This window comes from Scyliorhinus canicula, chromosome 6, assembly GCF_902713615.1.
Source record: "Scyliorhinus canicula chromosome 6, sScyCan1.1, whole genome shotgun sequence".
NCBI lineage: Eukaryota > Metazoa > Chordata > Chondrichthyes > Carcharhiniformes > Scyliorhinidae > Scyliorhinus > Scyliorhinus canicula.
This window is the reverse complement of record NC_052151.1, coordinates 205,228,960-205,244,171: the sequence shown is the minus strand read 5'-3', so window position 1 is coordinate 205,244,171 and position 15,212 is coordinate 205,228,960. Positions and strand designations below refer to the sequence as shown.

The 15,212-nt window shown below is 49.8% G+C and overlaps 1 long non-coding RNA gene across 1 annotated transcript; it reads right to left on the bottom strand.

The window, feature by feature from the left end:
• Positions 1-2,900: 2,900 nt before the first annotated feature.
• Positions 2,901-15,050, bottom strand: LOC119967821. The gene is made up of 2 exons (XR_005461079.1): positions 14,969-15,050; positions 2,901-6,586 (listed from the first exon to the last, which is right to left on the bottom strand). It is a non-coding gene; the product is annotated as an uncharacterized LOC119967821 (long non-coding RNA).
• Between the last annotated feature and the right edge of the window lie 162 nt (positions 15,051-15,212).

Sequence of the window (15,212 nt, the reverse complement as noted above, 5' to 3'; positions counted from 1 at the left end):
GGATGGGGGTGGAAATGTAGTGCAGAAGGGGACAGAAGTAAACGGGGTCTTTAGGGACTTTTACGAGGGATTGTACCGGTCGGAACCTCCGAGGGCTGAGAGGGGATGGAGAGCTTCATGAACAGGCTATGTTTCCCAAGGGTTCAAGAGAGGCTGGTTGAGGGGCTGGGGGCGCCGATAGAGTTGGAGGAGCTAGTCAGGGGGATCGGGCAAATGCAGTCAGGTAAGGCTCCGGGGCCGGACGGGTTCCCGGCAGAATTTTACAAAAAATATGCGGACCTGGTGGGTCCCCTGCTGGTGCGAACTTTCAATGAGGCGTGGGAGGGGGGGGCTTTGCCCCCGACAATGTCGCGGGCACTGATCTCTTTGATCCTAAAACGGGATAAGGACCCCTTGCAGTGCGGATCAAATAGGCCTATCTCACTCCTTAACGTAGACGCTAAGTTGCTGGCGAAGATCCTGGCTACCAGGATAGAGGATTGTGTGCCAGAGGTAATTCATGAAGATCAGACAGGGTTTGTCAAGGGGGGGCAGCTCAACACGAATGTGCGGAGACTGCTCAATGTTATCATGATGCCGGCAGTGGAGGGGGAGGCGGAGATAGTGGTGGCGCTGGATGCAGAGAAGGCGTTTGATAAGAGTTGAGTGGGGGTACCTGTGGGAGGTGCTGGAGAGGTTTGGATTTGGGGAGGGATTCATCAAATGGGTGAGGCTGCTTTACGCGGCGCCGATGGCGAGTGTAGTCACAAATGGAAGAAGATCGGAGTATTTTAGGCTTTATCGTGGGACCAGGCAGGGGTGTCCCCTGTCCCCCCTGCTCTTTGCACTGGCGATTGAACCGTTGGCCATGGCGTTGAGGGAGTCAGGGGAGGGGTCTGGTGCGGGGGGGGGGGGGGGGGAGGAGCACCGGGTATCGCTGTATGCGGACGACCTGCTGTTATATGTGGCGGACCCAGAGGGGGGAATGTCGGGGGTGATGGAACTGTTAGCGGAATTTGGGGGCTTCTCGGGCTATAAGCTGAACTTAGGAAAGAGCGAGGTATTTGTAGTGCACCCGGGAGATCAGGAGGAGGGAATTGGGAGGCTCCCCTTCAGGAGGGCAGTGAAGAGTTTCAGGTACCTGGGGGTGCAGGTGGCCAGGAGTTGGGGGGCTCTTCATAAGCTTAACTTCACCAGACTAGTGGAACAGATGGAGGAGGAATTTAAAAGGTGGGACATGGTGCCGCTATCGCTGGCGGGCAGAGTGCAATCCGTCAAAATGACGGTTCTCCCGAGGTTCTTGTTCCTCTTCCAGTGCTTGCCCATCTTTATCCCTAGGGCCTTTTTTTAAAGGGTGACCAGCAGCATCATGGGATTTCTTTGGGCGCATGGCACCCCGAGGGTGAAGAGGGTCTTCTTGGAGCAGAGTAGGGATGGGGGGGGGGGGGGGGGCTGGCGTTGCCCAACCTCTCGGGGTACTACTGGGCGGCCAACGTGTCGATGGTGCGTAAGTGGGTGATGGAGGGGGAGGGGGCAGCATGGAAACGGATGGAGAGAGCGTCCTGTGGGGATACAAGCCTGGGGGCCCTGGTAACAGCGCCGTGGCCGCTCCCTCTCACGAGGTATACCACGAGTCCGGTGGTGGTGGCTACCCACAAGATTTGGGGGCAGTGGAGGCGACATAGGGGAGAAGTGGGGGGCTCGATGGAGGCTCCGTTAAGGGGAACCATAGGTTCGTCCCGGGGAACATGGATGGGGGATTTCAGGGATGGTATAGAGTGGGAATTAGACAGCTGAAGGACCTGTTTATCGACAGAAGGTTTGCGAGCCTGGGGGAGTTGGAGGTGAAATTTGGGCTCCCGCCGGGAAACATGTTTAGATATCTGCAGGTAAAGGCATTTGCTAGACGGCAGGTGGAGGGATTCCCTGCGCTCCCCGCGAAGGGGGTGTGACAGGTTGCTCTCGGGGGTCTGGGTCGGGGAGGGGAAGATATCCGATATCTACAAGCTTATGCAGGAGGTGGAAGAGGCGTCAGTAGAGGAGCTGAAAACGAAGTGGGAGGGGGAACTGGGGGAACAGATCAAAGACGGGACATGGGCTGATGCCCTGGAGAGGGTAAATTCTTCCTCCTCGTGTGCGCGGCTTAGCCTCATCCAATTCAAGGTGCTGCATAGGGCGCACATGACTGGGACGAGGATGAGTAGGTTCTTTGGGGGTGAAGATAGGTGTGCCAGGTGCTCGGGGAGTCCAGCGAACCATGCCCATATGTTCTGGGCATGCCCGGCATTAGAGGAGTTCTGGAAGGGGGTGGCGAGGACGGTGTCAAGGGTGGTGGGATCCAGGGGCAAGCCAGGATGGGGACTCGCGATCCTTGGGGTTGGGGTAGAGCCGGGAGTGCAGGAGGCGAAAGAGGCCGGTGTGTTGGCCTTTGCATCCCTAGTAGCCCGGCGAAGGATTTTGCTACAGTGGAAGGACGCGAGGCCCCCAAGCGTGGAGACCTGGATCAATGACATGGCGGGCTTCATTAAGCTTGAGAAGGTTAAATTCGCCCTGAGAGGATCGGTGCAAGGGTTCTTTAAACGGTGGCAACCTTTCCTCGACTTTCTGGCTCAACGATAGGGTACTGGGACAGTAGCAGCAGCAACCCGGGGGGGGGGGGGGGGGGGGGGGGGGGGAGAGACGTTGATTATGTTGGCTTATTTTATTTAAATTTGATTTATCTAATTTTAATTTATGGTTAAGTTCTCTTGTTTGGGGGGGGGGGAATGTGATACATGTGATGTTATGGTATGGGGGGAATTGTGGATGTTATGGGGTTGTTAGTTGCATATTACTGCTTTTTGCTATACTTGTTGTTATATTTTCTGTAAAAAATTCCAATAAAAATTATTTTTTTAAAAAAAACAGTCTGGGCTTGTATCTGCTGGATTGTAGAAGAGTAAGAAGCAAATTTATTGAAACATACAAGATCCCGAGGGGTACTGACAGAGTGAATGTTGAGACAATGTTTACTCGTGAGGACTCACCCATTTAAAACAGATGAGGAATCACGGATCAGTATCTCCTGGCTCCAGAATCAGTAAACCATTCTGAAGATACTGTCACCTCCATCCAGGGAGGTCATCATTCCCTCCCTCTATCCATTTGTCCAATCGGACCAGTGAACTATGTGAACCCATTCCTGGCCGGATGTCTTTTTCCTCATTTAGCTGATGTCTGATATCAAAACTGCAGCTTCTTAATAAAATGCTTCCAAATTACTGATGAATTTGAACCTCTGTGATTCCTGCACTAAAATCTTACACTTGTCCACGGACTAACCATAGGTATGAGAACTGATATAGTCCAGAGTAATGATGAGGTGTTAGTTGCGGCTCACTGGTCACATTCCTATCTCTCTGTCAGGAGGTTGTAGGTTCAAATCCACATCCAGAAACATGAGTATAAAATCCAGGTTTTATTTTGATGCATTACTGAGGGAGCCCTGCACTGTCACAGGTCTTATCTCACAGGTGAGATCTTCAACTATGGCTCCCTGTCCCCTCATTAGGTTGTAAAAGTTCACATGAGGTTATTGTAAAGAGCAGGGGAGTTCTCCTTACTGTCCGGCTTAATATTTATCCCTCAACGAACATCACTGAACAGATTCTCTGATCACAGTAACATTTCTTTAAAAAAAAATATTTAGAGTACCCAATCATTTTTTCCAATTACGGGGCAATTTAGCGTGGCCAATCCACCTATCCTGCACCTCTTTTTGAGTTGTGGGGGTGAAACCCACGCAGACACCGGGAATATGTACAAACTCCACACGGACAGTGACCCAGGGCCGGGATTCAAACCTGGGTCCTCAGTGCCGTAGGCAGCAATGCTAACCACTGTGCCACCGTGCAGCCCTCAGTAACATTTCTATTGGTGGGAATGTGCTGCACAATTTGACGGCTGCATTTCCTACAACAGGGCCGGCATTTTAAAAGAGCCTCATTGGCTGTGAAGCACTTTGGGACATTCTGAAGTTGTGAAAGGCTCCAAATAAATACAAATCTTCCACTAACAAAAGGAGAAAAATCCAAAAAAGGAACAGTCAGTAACAGGACATCAATCAGTGTTCTCTTGGACTCAAACTGATTTCATCAACCGTCAGAATGAACATGGTTCAGTCCTGCGTGTGATTCACAGCAGCAAAATCAGCACAATATAAACATGCAGTCACTGGTGTCTCAGCAGGGTAAACATTAGGTTCAATCACTTTCCAGAGGGAACAGGTACCCAGTCTCCCTCCAGTGAGTGCACACTGGTTAATCAGCAGATCAATTGTAGTTTGAAAGTTCTTCTCATAATCCAAACATTTAAGTTGACTTTTACCAATATGAACCAGCTGGTTTACTGGGATGCAATGACTGAGCAAATCCCTTCCCCCCCACACAGAGATGAACAACATTTATCCAGTGCGAGTGCACTGGTGTCTCAACATATCAGTCAGAACATTTAATCCCTGTTTATCAGTGTGAACAAGTTGATGTGAAATGCAGACGCTTAAACAAGTTAATGCCTTGCCCCTCACACAGCAGTTGAACAGCCTTTTTTAATCTATTCAACAAATATGGGGTTCACTGGCTAGGTCAGAATTTTATGGCCATCCCAAATTGCCTTGGAATGATGGTGTTGAGCTGCCTTCAGAAGCCGCTTCAGTCCATGTGGCTTCGGTACACCCTCTGTGCCGGTAGGGAGAGTGTTCCAGGATTTTGACCCAGTGACAGTGAAGGAATGGTGATAAGTTTCAAAGTCTGGGTGGTGACTGGCTTGGAGGGGAACTTTCAGGAGGTGGTATTCCCATATGCCTGCTGCCCTTGTAGATAGTAGTGGCCGTGGGTTTGGAATGTGCCACCAGAGGAACCTCAGTGAGTTCTTAGAGTGCATTTTGTAGATGGTATTCACGGCTGCAATTGTGTCAGTGGTGGAAGGAGTGACTGTTTGTGGATGGGGTGTAAATGAACCAGTCCTGGGTGTCAAGTATCTCGAGTGTTGTTGGAACTGAACTCATCCAGACAAGGGGAGAGTATTCCATCACACTCCTGACTGGTGCTTTTGAGATGGTGGACAGGCTTTGAGGAGTTAGGAGCCGAGTTACTCGCCACAGGATTCCTACCCTCTCACCTACTTTTGTCGTCATGGTTTTTATATGTTTAGTCCAGTTCAGTTTCTGGTCAATGCTAAACCAGGATGTTGATAGCCTCTCCCCAGTATGAGCTAATTTGTGTCTCAGCAGAATCCCTCTGATTTTAACATCTTCCGACAGTCACAGCATTTACACTGTTCCTTCTCAGTGTGAACAAGTTGCTGTTTACTGCGCTGCGATGACTGAGTGAATCATTTCCACAAACAAGGAGCCGGTGAATAGTCTCTGCCCAGTGTGAATATGCTGGTGTTCACTGAGATGAGGTGAAGCAGTGAATCCTTTCCTGCACGTCTTTGCCAAAGTGAACATCCTCGTCTTTCGTAAGGCCGGAATACTGCTGGAACATCTTCCCACACTCCGAGCAGCTGAATGATCTCCCCGGTTATGTTCAGTGAGGTGCAAAGACCAAGCGAATCCCTTCCCATACATAGGGCAAGTAAAGGGACTGTCCCCAGTGGGAACACGCAGATATTTAGTGAGGTGAGGTAATTCCCTGAACAACTTCCCACACTGAGAGCAGCTCAACAGTCTCTCCTCATTGTGAACTTCTTAGTGTTGAATTAAACCCTCACAGCTCTTAAAGCTCTTCCCACAGTCAACGCAATAAAATGTCTCCCCTCAGTGAACTTGTTCATGTTGAATTAAACCCTCGTTGCTCTTAAAACACTTCCCACAGTCAGTGCATTCAAATGGTCTTTCCTCAGAGTGAACTTGCTTATGTTGAACTAAACCACCAGAGCTCTTAAAATACTTTTCACAGACAGAGCATTGAAAAGGTCTGTCCTCAGAGTGAACTTTCTGGTGTTGAATTAAACCCCCAAAATTCTTAAAACTTTTTTCACAGTCACAACATTCAAAAGGTCTCTCATCGGTGTGAACCTGCTGGTGTTGAATCAACCCCACATTGCTCTTAAAGCTTTTCTCACAGTCCGAACATTCAAAAGGTCTCTCCTCAGTGTGAACCTGCTTGTGTGACACTAGATTAAATGCCCGAGCAAATCCTTTACCACACACAGAGCAGGTGAATGGTCTCTCCGCAGTGTGAGTGCGTCGATGAATTTTCAGCTGAGATGGAGATTTGAATCCCTTCCTACAATCTGAACATTTCAGCAGTTTCTTCATGAAGCGGGTTTTCTTGTGTTTCTCCAGGTTGAACAATCAGTTGAATCCTTGTCCACACATACAACACATGTATGGTTTCTCGAGACTGTGAATGGTGTCAGGCTGTGTAACTGGTTAAAGCTCTTTCCACAATCATTGTACTGGAAAATCTCTTTCAGGTGTGGGTGTCTCAGGACTTTTCCAGTCACACTGATGTTTGAAAACTTTTCTCAAACAGAACAGACAGAATATCTCCTTCCACATTCAAAATCCTTGGATGTGTTTTTGGTTTGAGTTTCTGTCTAGGACTCCTCTGCTTCCAAGAACCTGGAAAGGAAGTTCACAGATGATATCGCTGTCAGTACAGGATAGAAATTTAGAACAGACAATTAACATTTCTAACAATAATAATCATTATTGTCACAAGTCGGCTTACATTAACACTGTGATGAAATTACTGTGAAAAGCCCCTAGTCGCCACATTCCAACGCCTGTTCAGGTACACTGAGGGAGAATTCTGAATATCCAAATTACCTACCAGCACATTTTCAGGACTTGTGGAAGGAACCCGGAGCACCCAGAGGAGAAGGAAACCGGAGCACCCAGAGGAAAGTCACGCAGACACAGGGAGAACGTGCAGACTCCACATGGAACATTGTTCCCCTCCTGTTTCCACAAAAATGTAGTTCCATCAAACAAAAAGGAGCAAAGCTCAGCATCAAGTTCCAAACAGAAGCAAAGGAACTTGAACCTGAATGCGATTCCCGTAAGACCATGAGACATAACAGCAGAATTAGGCTATGCAGTCCATCATGTCTGCTCGGCCATTCAGTCATGGCTGATTTGGTTCTCATCCCCATTTGCCGGCCTTCCCCCCATAACCCCTGATAATAATCGTTATTGTCAGAAGTAGGCTTACATTAACACTGCAATGAAGTTATTGTGAAAAGCCCCTAGTCGCCACATTACGGCGATCCTCTTACTAATCAAGATCTATCTATCTCTGTCTTAAAGGCACTCAGTGATTTGAACTCCACATTCGCCTGAGGCAGAGTTCCACAGATTCACCACCCTCTGGCTGAAGACATTCCTCCTCATCTCTGTTTTAAAGAATCATCCCTTCAGTAAAAAGCTGTGCCCTCAGGTTCTAGTTTTTCCTACTAGTGGAAATATCCTCTCAATGTCCCCATGTCCAAGCCTCGCAGTATCCTATAAGTTTCAATAAGATCCCCCCGCATCCTTGGGCAGCAGGGTAGCATGGTGCTAGCATAAATGCTTCACAGCTCCAGGGTCCCAGGTTCGATTCCCGGCTGGGTCACTGTCTGTGTGGAGTCTGCACGTCCTCCCCCTGTGTGCGTGGGTTTCCTCCGGGTGCTCCGGTTTCCTCCCACAGTCCAAAAATGTGCGGGTTAGGTGGATTGGCCATGGTAAATTGCCCGTAGTGTCCTAATAAGGGTAGGGTTAAGGGGGGGGTTGTTGGGTTGCGGGTATGGGATGGATACGTGGGTTTGAGTAGGGTGATCATGGCTCGGCACAACATTGAGGGCCGAAGGGCCTGTTCTGTGCAGTACTGTTCTATGTTCTATGTTCTATGTCCTTCTAAACTCCAGAGTCCTCAAATGCTCCTCACATGACAAGCTCTTCATAACAGAGATCTTTTTGTGAACCTCCTCTGGACCTTTCCTAAGGCCAGCATATCCTTCCTTAGATACAGGGCCCAAAACTGCACTTTACCCAATTAGAAAATAGTCTATGCCTCCATTCTTCCAACCAAACTACATAACCTCACACTTTTCCACATTGTATTCCATCTGCCAACTCTTCTAGCCTGTCCAAGTCCTTCTGCAGCCCGCCTGCTTCCTCAATACTGCTTGATCCTCTGCATAACTTTGTAACATCTGCAAACTTAGCACAAACACCCTCAGTTGCTTATTCCATTCGTTAATGTATGTTGTAAATCATGGCGGGAGACTTTAACACGGTGCTGGATCCCCCACTAGACCGGTCCAGTTCAAGGACAGGTAGGAGGCCGGCGGCGGCCAAGGTGCTGAGGGGGTTTATGGACCAGATGGGAGGGGTGGATCCCAGGAGGTTTGGGAGGCCGAGGTCGCGGGAGTATTCCTTTTTCTCCCATGTGTATAGGGTTTACTCCCGAATAGATTTTTTCGTCCTGAGCAGGGGATTGATTCCGAGGGTGGAGGATGTCGAGTATTCGACCATAGCAATTTCAGACCATGCTCCGCACTGCGTCGATCTGGAGATGGGGGAGGTGCGGGACCAGCGCCCGCTGTGGCGTCAGGACGTGGGGTTGCTGGCTGATGAGGTGTGTAGGAGGGTCCGGGGAAGTATTGAGGGGTATCTTGAGACCAACGATACGGGGGAGGTCCGGGTGGGGATGGTTTGGGAGGCTCTGAGGGCAGTGATCCGGGGAGAGCTGGTTTCCATCCGGGCCCATAGGGAAAGGAAGGAGAGGAGGGAGAGGGAGAGACTGGTGGGGAAGCTCCCAGATGTGGATAGGAGGTATGCGGAAGCCCCGGAGGAGGGATTGTTGGGGGAACGGCGTAGCTTGCAGGCCAAGTTCGACTTGCTGACCACCAGATAGGAGGAGACACAGTGGAGGAAGGCGCGGTTTATGAGTATGGGGAGAAGGCGAGTAGGATGCTGGCACATCAGCTCCGCAGGCGGGATGCGGCTAGGGAAATTGGTGGAGTGATGGATAAGGGTGGGAATGTGGTGCGGAAGGGGGCAGAGATGAACGGGGTCTTTAGGGACTTTTACGAGGAACTGTACCGGTCGGAGCCACCGGTGGGGGGTGGAGAGCTTTATGATCAGGCTACATTTCCCAAAGGTGCAGGAGGAGTTGGTGGAGGGGCTGGGGGCGCCGATTAAGTTGGAGCTAGTCAGGGGGATTGGTCAAATGCAGTCAGGGAAGGCGCCGGGGCCGGATGGGTTCCCGGTGGAATTTTATAAAAAGTATGCGCACCTGGTGGGCCCCCTGTTGGTGCTGGCCTTCAATGAGGCATGGGGGGGGGCCTTGCCCCCGACGATGTCACGGGCGCTGATTTCTTTGATCCTGAAGCGGGATTAGGACCCCCTGCAGTGTGGATCATACAGGCCAATCTCGCTCCTCAATGTGGATGCTAAGTTGCTGGCGAAGATCCTGGCCACCAGGATAGAGGACTGTGTGCCAGGGTGATACACGAGGATCAGACAGGATTTGTCAAGGGAAGACAGCTTAACACGAATGTGCGGAGGTTGTTAAATGTTATTATGATGCCGGCGGTTGAGGGGGAGGTGGAGATAGTGGTGGCGCGAGATGCAGAGAAGGCCTTTGATAGAGTTGAGTGGGGGTACTGTGGGAGGTGCTGGAGAGGTTTGGATTTGGGGAGGGGTTCTTCAAATGGGTGAGGTTGCTTTATGAGGCCCCGATGGAGAGTATAGTTACTAATGGAAGGAGGTCAGAGTACTTCAGGCTCTACCGTGGGACCAGGCAGGGGTGCCCCCGTCCCCTTTACTTTTTGCACTGGCAATTGAACCTCTGGCTATGGCGTTGAGGGAGCCGGGGAGGTGGAGGGGTCTGGTGCGGGGTGGGGAGGAACATCGGGTATCGCTGTATGCGGACGACCTGCTGCTGTATGTGGCAGACCTAGTGGGGGGAATGCCTGGGGTGATGGAGCTGTTGGCTGCGTTTGGGGGCTTCTCGGGCTATAAGCTGAATTTGGGCAAGAGCGAGGTATTTGTAGTGCACCCGGGTGATCAGGAGGAGGGAATTGGTAGGTTCCCGTTTAAAAGGGCAGTGAAGAGTTTTAGGTACCTGGGGGTGCAGGTGGCCAGGAGTTGGGGGACTCTCCACAAGCTTAATTTTACCAGGCTTGTGGAGCAGATGGAGGAGGAATTTAAAAGGTGGGACATGGTGCCGCTATCGCTGGCGGGTAGAGTGCAGTCCGTCAAAATGACGGTGCTCCTGAGGTTCTTGTTCCTTTTCAGTGTTTGCCCATCTTTATCACTAGGGCCTTTTTCAGGAAGGCGACTAGCAGCATCATGAGCTTTGTTTGGGCGCATATGACCCCGAGGGTGAAGAGAGTCTTCTTGGAGCGGGGTAGAGATGGTGAGGGGCTGGCGTTACCCAATCTCTCGGGGTATTATTGGGCGGCCAATGTGTCGATGGTGCGCAAGTGGATGATGGAGGGGGCAGCCTGGAAAAGACTGGAGATGGCGTCCTGTGGAGGCACAAGCCTGGGGGCCCTGGTAACGGCACCGTTGCCGCTCCCTCCTACGAGGTATACCACGAGTCCGGTGGTGGCGGCTGCCCTCAAGATTTGGGGGCAGTGGAGGCGACATGGGGGGGAAGTGGGGGGCTCGATGGAGGCTCCGCTAAGGAGGAACCATCGGTTCGTCCCAGGGAACATTGATGGGTGGTTCCAGGGTTGGCACAGAGCGGGTATCAGAAAGCTGAGGGACCTGTTGATTGATGGGAGGTTTGCGAGCCTGGGAGAGTTGGAGGAGAAATTTGAGCTCCCCTCGGGGAACATGTTCAGGTACCTGCAGGTAAAGGCGTTTGCTAGGCGGCAGGTGGAGGGATTCCCTTTGCTTCCCGCGAGGGGGTGTGAGGGACAGGGTGCTTTCGGGGGTCTGCGTCGGGGATGGGAAGGTATCTGATGCAGGAGGTTCTGGAAGGGGGTGCCGAAGACGGTGTCGAGGGTGGTAGGATCCAGGGTCAAGCCAGGCTGGGGACTCGCAATTTTTGGGGTTGCGGTGGAGCCGGGAGTGCAGGAGGCGAGAGAGGCCGGTGTTTTGGCCTTTGCGTCCCTAGTAGCCCGGCGGAGGATCGTGCTACAGTGGAAGGATGCGAGACCCCCAAGCGTGGAGACCTGGATCAATGACATGGCGGGTTATATTAAGCTGGAGAAGGCCAAATTCACCCTGTGAGGATCGGTACAAGGGTTCTTTAGGCGGTGGCAGCCTTTCCTCGACTTTCTGGCTCAGCGATAGGGAACTGGGTCAGCAGCAGCAACCCGGGGGAGGGGGGGAAAGGGGTTGACTATGTTTATTTAATTTTAATTTATTTTCAAGTTCTCCTGTTGTTTACTGGGTTTGGGGGGGTGGGGGGGGGTTCGATATATGCGTTGCTACGGTCTTGGGGGTGTTATGCTTGTTATGTTGTTTTATTGTTGCTTGTTACTGTTTGTTGTTATATACTTGGTAAAAAATTTTCAATAAAAATTATTTGAAAAAAAAATGTATGTTGTGAAAAGTTTTTTAAAAAATTTAGATTACCCAATTATTTTTTCCAATTAAGGGGCAATTTAGCGTGGCCAATCCACATACTCTGCACATTTTTGGGTTGTGGGGGTGAAACCCACGCAGACACGGGGGAGAATGTACAAACTCCACACGGACAGAGACCCAGAGCCGGGATCGAACCTGGGACCTCAGCGCCGTGAGGCGGTTGTGCTAACCACTAGGCCACCGTGCTTCCCATGTTGTGAAAAGTTGTGGTCCCAACACAGGCCACTGGCTGCCATCATGAAAAAGAACCCTTAATCCCCACTCTCTGTCTTCTGCCAGTCAGTCAACCCTCTATCCATGCCAGTTTCTTACCCTTAACACCATGGATTCTTAATGTATTAACAGCCTCCTGTACAGAACCGTGTCAAAAACTTTCTGGAAATCTAAATAGATCACATCCACTGGTTCTCCTTTATCTAACTTCCTTGTTACCTCCTCAAAGAATTCTAAGAGATTTATCAGACATGACCTGCCCTTGACGAAGCGATGCTGACTCAGTCATATTTCATCATGCACTTCCAAATACTCCGCAATCTCATCGTTCATAATGGACTCTAACATTTTACCAATGACAGAAGTCAGGCTAACCGGCCTAGAATTTCCCATCTTCTGACTCCTTCCCTTCTTAAACAGCAGTGTCATATCCAGTCCTCTGGGACCCTCCCTGCCTCCAGTGATTCCTGAAAGATCACCACCAATGCCCCCACAATCTCCTTAGCGATCTCTCTTTAGAACTCTGGGATGTATTCCATCTGGTCCAGGTGATTCATCCACCTTCAGACCTTTCAGTTTCCCCAGATCCTTCTCCTTCATGATGGCCACTACACTCACCTCCACCCTAATTCTCCTGAAGTTCTGGTATCCCACTGGTGTCTTCCATTGTGAAGACTGATGCAAAGTAACTATTCAGTCATTTGCCAATTCTTTGTTACTGATTACGACTTCTCCAGCCTCATTTTCTAGTGGTCCAATATCTCTTCTTGCCGTTAATATACTGAAAAAAAACTTGCTTTCTTTTTTTATATTACTAGCTATCTACAGTCATATTTCATCTTCTCCCCCCTTATTGCTTTTTGAGCTCGCTTTTAAAAGCTTCCCAATCCCTTGGCTTACCACTAATCCTCGCGATCTTGTATGCTTTTTCTTTTGCCTTTATGCTGTCTTCCCTTTACTTCCCTTGTCAGCCATGGACATCTCATCTTCCTCTTGGCATGTTTTCTTCTCCTTGGGATGAATTTCTGCTGTGCCTCCCGAATAACCCCCAAAAAGTCCTGCCTTTGCTATTCCACTGTATTCCCTGCTCCTTTTCCAATCAACTCTGGCCAGCTCCGACCTCATGTCTTTGTAGTTGCCCTTTTTTAATTGTAATACCGTCACATCTGATTGCAGCTTCTCCCTCTCAAACTGCAGGGTCAATTCTAACATATTCTCTGTGTCCATGAGACTCTCAACCCGGAGGTGCCCAATGGCCAGGGAACATAACAACGGTACTGGTGAACATCGATACAGAGAGCACAGTGGTTAGCACAGTTGCTTCACAGCTCCAGGGTGCCAGGTTTGATTCCCGGCTTGGATCATTGTCTGTGTGCAGTCTGCACATTCTCCCTGTGTCTGCGTGGGCTTCCTCAGGGTGCTACGGTTTCCTCCCACAGTCCAAAGGCGTGCGGGTTAGGTGGATTGGCCATGCTAAATTACCCTTAGTGTCCAAAAAGGTTAAGTGGGGTTACTGGGTTGCGGGGATAGGGTGGAGGTGTGAGCTTGAGTGGGGTGCTCTTTCCAAGAGCCGGTGCAGACTCGATGGGCCGAATGGCCTCCTCCGGCCATTAATTGTATTAATGGCCATACGTGCATAAATTGTATGATTCAATTCTATGACAGATACACAGAAGATAGGAGCAGGAGGCCTATTGGCCCTTCGAGCTTGCTCCATCATTCATCACGATCATGGCTGATTATCCAACTCAATAACCTAATCCTGCTTTCTCCCCATAGCCTTTGATCCCATTCTCCTTAAATGCTATATCCAGCCGCCTTTTGAATATATTCAAAGTTTTTGCATCAACTACTTCCTGTGGTAATGAATTCCACAAGCTCACCACTCTTTGTGTGAAGATATATCTCCTTATATCTGTCCAAAATGGTTTACCCTGAATCTTCAGGCTGTGACCCCTGATTCTGGACACGCCCATCATTGGTAACATCTTCCCTACATCTGCCCTGTCTAGTCCTGTTAAAATTTTATAAGCCTCTATGAGATCGCCCCTCATTCTGAATTCTCCTTCAGTGTACCTGGACAGGCGCCGTAGTCTGGCGACTAGGGGATTTCTAGACTAACTTCATTGCATTGGTAATGTAAGCCTACTTGTGACACGAATAAAGATTATTATTATTACATGGCTGTAAAGTGACCAATGTTTTCCATAGAGTTGTTTTCCATAGTCCCTGCAGTGCAGAAGGGGTCATTCGGCCAGAGTCTGCACTGACCCGCTGAAAAGTGCACCCAACATAGGCCCACACCCATTGACCTATCTGCAACTCACCTATCCTGCACACCTTTGGACTGTGGAAGGAAAACAGAGCACCCTGAGGAAACCCACGCACATGGGGAGAATATGCAAATTCCACACAGTCACCCAAGGCAGAAATCGGACCCTGACGCTGTGAGGCACCAGTGGTAATCACTGCCACCCATTAGAAACTAATTCTTGCAGGACGTTTAATTTTTTAAAAGACAGAAAGAATGAAAAAGGAGGCAGGATCCCTGATAAGAAATCTTTGGATAAAGACAGAGAGAAAGGATAATCTCCTTTCAAGAAGAAGGAGCTCAGAAACAACAAGTGGCAGAAATCATTTGGGGGGTGTTCTGTGCTGTACTGTTCTATGTTCTATGTTTATCGGCCCCAAAGCAGAGGGTGTAATTTATACAGAATCAAACGGATCTGACAGGAATGAGGAACTTAAATAAACCAGTAAGAGTAAAGATATAATATTGTAGAAATTAAGGGGCTAAATTGACTGGAGCCGCTGACCTTGCATCCTCGGGTTTTCAGAGGGAGCTGAAGACTGAATGGATCAATAGGTTCACTTAACCCAAAATTCCAGAGATGGACTGAGACTCCGAAACCCCGCCCACTCCCTCACCAAGATGGCCGACCATGTGTCCCGCTTCACAAAATCAGCCCAGCTTTTCTTTCCCAGAATGGCGGCTGGTTGTCTGGGTAACCCTGACCTGCCAGTGAGAAGTAAGCCCCGCCTCCCTGATTCCCACTCGCAAGATGGCGGCCAGCGAGTTCGCTCCTGGGGGGGTCTGTCACCGCGGCGTTAACACGGGGCATGAGTGCTGTGGCCTCTTTATAGGAGCCTCAGACCTACCCTAGAAGTTTATAAAGTTTTCAGGCCAACTGAGGTTTCCATTCCTACCGTGTGCTCACATTCCACTCCCGCCTCCGAAACCGTTCGCTCCTCCACAGACCATCACCATCACTAACACTGAGCATGCTCAGAGCACACACCGTTTCAGCACCTGCGCACAGGCGTTCTCTAGTCATTGCTAGGGGACTGTCTGCAGCTCATGGTGTTCTGGATACATTTTCCACCCACGGGGACATAAAAGTGATTGGCATCCGATTCGAATAAGGAGCCAGAGTATTAGCACATAAATTAT